The sequence below is a fragment of the Balaenoptera ricei genome, chromosome 21 (genome assembly GCF_028023285.1).
Source record: "Balaenoptera ricei isolate mBalRic1 chromosome 21, mBalRic1.hap2, whole genome shotgun sequence".
Classification (NCBI taxonomy): domain Eukaryota; kingdom Metazoa; phylum Chordata; class Mammalia; order Artiodactyla; family Balaenopteridae; genus Balaenoptera; species Balaenoptera ricei.
In genome coordinates this window covers 22,301,462-22,306,321 of record NC_082659.1, presented here as the reverse complement: position 1 = coordinate 22,306,321, position 4,860 = coordinate 22,301,462, and positions in this window count along the sequence as shown.

The window sequence follows — 4,860 nt, the reverse complement described above, 5'->3', positions numbered from 1 at the left end:
GGCAGTCGGCCCCCTCCCGACCATGCACACAAACCTGGCAGCAGAGGGTGGGAGGTGGGGGAGGGAGGCTTTGTTTAAGAAATGGAATGAATGCCCATAATATAATCCATCACATTAATAAATCAAAAGAAAACAAATAATCATACAAAAAGATTCTTTTTTGTTAAAACTCAACATGAATTACTAATTAAGACAAATCAACGACAACAACAAAAACCCTAGTGAAATAAAAGAGGGAGAGAGAATTCCCTCGGTGGTAAAGAATATCTACTTTAATCAGCAGCCAACATTATAAGTGGTGAAATAGCAGAAGCTTTCCTGATAAGTTCAGAACTAGTTTTCAACAATGACCTGGAAGGGCTAACCAATGAAATTGGATAAGAACCTAAATTGAAGGGTAGAAATATTGGAAGGAAGAAGTAAAACAGAAAAAAAAAAAAAAAGGTCCATTCACAACAGCGACAATGATACAATTAATAGGATTTCTATGACGTAGAGGATTAAAAATGACTACATATTCTTTGCCACTTTGTCTATCAAATGGTAGAGTCTAATTAAGTTCCCTCCCTCGTTGGCTGGGGTTGGCCATGTGACTTGCCTTGGTCAACGAGAACACCATGTATAACTAAACAGAGGCTTGATAAACGCTTGTGTAATGGAGCCTGTCCAAGTAAGTAAGCTGGTCTAGTGGATGGATGGAGGATGAGAGGAATCTTGGAAGACAATCAAGGCACCCAGCTGAAAGCTAGCACCAAGTCCCCCTGACGTGCGAGTCCATCTTGGACCTTCCATTTCAGCCAGCTGAATGCAGCTGGATGAGTGAGCCCAGACCAGACCAGAGGAAAAAGCACTCATCAAAGTCTAGAGAAATAATAAATAGTAAACCATTAAGTCTTGGAGTAGTTTGTTATACAGAATAATTAACTGATAAAGAACACTGCCATAGAATCCTAGGGTTGTAATTATTTTAAAAACCATTGAATTGCATCCCCTTATAACAAAGGGATATTAGAAACTAGGATTAGAGAGTTTAAATGAGGGATGACATTGACAGGCTTGGTCCCGAAATCTAGTTTCCATCAATGCATTAATTTATTCATTATTCCACCAAGCATTCACTGAGTGCTCACACTGAGCCTGGTGCTGGCAACAGAAAGATCAAACTGGCTCCGTTCAGAAGACAAGATAGAATTATAAGTAAACAGCCATGATGCAGAGATGGACACTACAAGAAAGGTATGTACAAAGTGCTATTTCCGGGAACTCAGGGTCAGGGTGGGAAGGTCACAGAAGTGACTTTTGCACTGGGTCATAAAGGATTAGTAAGATGTTGTGAGTCGGAGAAGGTTGGGAAAGGACAGTCCAGGCAGAGACAGAGGGAGCGAAGGCCCAGAAATGTCTAAGTGAAGCCTGGTCTGGGGAAACATGAGCACTCTGCAGCCTGGTGACAGGAGGACTTGATTTGACCTTTGCCCTTTGTGGACCTAGTTCTTCAATCCATTTTGGATTACCCTCCCCCAGAGAATCCTAATTTCAGCTAACTCTTCACCAACCTTTTTGCAAAAAGTTCCCGCCAGGGTCTGTAAATTTAAAAGGACGCATCTTGCAATATTTTGCTAGAGGGTTCAGAATTTATACTTTGTCTCCTCTCTGCTGTTCTGCCTTTACTATGACATACGTTTCGCTGCTGATTAATTTTATCCTAATAGACAGGTGAACATAATTCCCAGCATGACTTTTAGAGATAATCTGCACTTGTAAAATGAACTGATTTATTTCCTTCTGGGCAGAAGATGGAAGAGGAGAACCCTACTAATTCACACCCACTCTGCTTCACCACGTCTCCCTGTGTCATCAAAACGTGCCCTTTAGTTTCCGTGCTGTGAATCTGAATATCATTTATTGGAATTTGGCCCAGTGTTCCTCATTGTCTACAGACATAACTAGAGAAATGTGTTTTCTGGGAGTTTTAAAATTCCAGTCTAAAGTCTAGCTAATCTTTTTATCCCTGTAGATAAATAGGAAAAAATGTATCAAACATTGTTTTTATTTTTACTAGCCCACATCCTCATTCAGAGGTTGTGCTGTTGACAGTAATAAGGAAATCAGGTTCTTTTCTAAACACCTGACAAATTACTTGTTCCTGGTGAATATAGAAATAAATAGCTCTTATTTTAAGGCTGGATTATACTATTCCAGTGCTTAAAGTAAAACTGGATAGAATATCATACCAAACCACTTGAAAATAAAGAAGGACGTGATATCATCTTGTTTCCTTATTTTGTGGGTTGAAAGTATGTACACATTGCCACACATGCTTCGTTCTCATTTCAATGACATTTTAATTAATTTATTTATTTTTGGCTGCATTGGGTCTTCGTTGCTGCACGTTGCGGTGAGCAGGGGCTACTCTTCATTGCGGTGTGAGGGCTTTTCATTGCGGTGGCTTCTCTTGTTGTGGAGCATGGGCTCTAGGTGCGCGGGCTTCAGTAATTGTGGCACACGGGCTCAGTAGTTGTGGCTCGCGGGATTAGTTGCTCCGCGGCATGTGGGATCTTCCCAGACCAGAGATCGCACCTGTGTCCCCTGCATTGGCAGGTGGATTCTTAACCACTGCACCACCAGGGAAGTCCCTCGATGACATTTTAAATTCATTTAGTTTGCTTCCATGTTTGTCATTTAAAAAAATATGTCCTCTTGTTTCTTTGATTTTGTTGAGTAGCATAATCCACCCCCAGCCCCTGCCATTCTAGACACACACAATTATCCTGTCAGGTACTGTGCTGGATTCTTTTTTTTCTTTTTTTAAATAAATTATTTTATTTTTTATTTATTTATTTTTGGCTGTGTTTGGTCTTCGTTGCTGCGCATGGGCTTTCTCTAGTTGTGGCGAGTGGGGGCTGCTCTTCATTGTGGTGCGCGGGCTTCTCATTGCGGTGGCTTCTTGTTGCGGAGCACGGGTTCTAGGCGCGGGGGTTTCAGTAGTTGTGGCGCACGGGCTTAGTTGCTCCGTGGCATGTGGGATCTTCCCGGACCAGGGCACGAACCCGTGTCCCCCGGCATTGGTAGACGGATTCTTAACCACTGCTCCACCAGGGAAGCCCTGTGCTGGATTCTTAGGAAGAAGAATATCTAACTATCACAGGATGTGGTGAGCCCTCTTACTGGAACACAGGGAGCAAGAGACCCCTTGCAGAAAGCTGCAGAGGGGATACAGGTGAGCTGGTGATTGAAAGATGAGACTTCATCAGGCAGATAAAGGATGCAGGCAGAGGAAACAGTAGGAGCAAAAGCACAGAAGAGTGATTCTTGAGAGTCATCCCATGTGTATTTGTATAAACGTGTGTGTGTGTGTGTGTGTGTGTGTGTGTGTGTGTGTGTGTGTGATCTCATCATCATCATCATTGCTATGAAACTGCTAAGGCCGGTTCCAAAACAACTCGCATGCCATGCTGAGGTGTGTGGTTTTCATTCTGCAGGGAACAGAAGTATCAGAGGTTTTAAAGCAAGGCAATGCCATGTTCTGATTTGGGGTTTTTTTTTTGTTTTTTGTTTTTAGTTATTTCTGAGATATACATTTTAAAATAATAACTAGAATTATGACTTATAACATTATACCAGAACATATAAGATTTTTAGGAATTTCATGTAATGTCTGAAACATTTATATTAACATATTTCCATACAAATAACCCAAAGAAAGTTTACTATTAGTTTTTTTTTATTTTTTAATTTAATTTAATTTTTTTTTTTATACAGCAGGTTCTTATTAGTCATCAGTTTTATACACATCAGTGTATACTTGTCAATCCCAATCGCCCAATTCATCAAACCACCATCCCCACCCCTCCACGCTTTTCCCCCTTGGTGTCCATACGTTTGTTCTCTACATCTGTGTCTCAACTTCTGGCCTGCAAACTGGTTCATCTGTACCATTTTTCTAGGTTCCACACACATGCGTTAATACACGATATTTGTTTTTCTATTTCTGACTTACTTCACTCTGTATGACAGGCTCTAGATCCATCCACGTCTCAACAAATGACCCAATTTCGTTCCTTTTTATGGCTGAGTAATATTCCATTGTATATATGTACCACATCTTCTTTACCCATTCGTCTGTCGATGGGCATTTAGGTTGCTTCCATGACCTGGCTATTGTAAATAGTGCTGCAATGAACATTGGGGTGCATGTGTCTTTCTGAATTATGGTTTCCTCTGAGTATATGCCCAGTAGTGGGATTGCTGGATCATATGGTAACTCTATTTTTAGTTTTTTAAGGAACCTCCAAACTGTTCTCCATGGTGGCTGTATCAATTTACATTCCCACCAACAGTGCAAGAGGGTTCCCTTTTCTCCACACCCTCTCCAGCATTTGTTGTTTGTAGATTTTCTGATGAGGCCCATTCTAACTGGTGTGAGGTGATACCTCATTGTACTTTTGATTTGCATTTCTTGAATAATTAGTGATGTTGAGCAGCTTTTCATGTGCTTCTTGGCCATCTGTATGTCTTCTTTGGAGAAATGTCTATTTAGGTCTTCCGCCCATTTTTGGATTGGGTTGTTTGTTTCTTTAATATTAAACTGCATGAGCTGTTTATATATTTTGGAGATTAATCCTTTGTCTGTTTATTCGTTTGCAAATATTTTCTCCCATCCTGAGGGTTGTCTTTTCGTCTTGTTTATGGTTTCCTTTGCTGTGCAAAAGCTTTGAAGTTTCATTAGGTCCCATTTGTTTATTTTTGTTTTTATTTCCACTACTCTAGGAGGTGGATCAAAAAAATCTTGCTGTGATTTATGTCAAAGAGTGTTCTTCCTATGTTTTCCTCTAAGGGTTTTATAGTGTCTGGTCTTACATT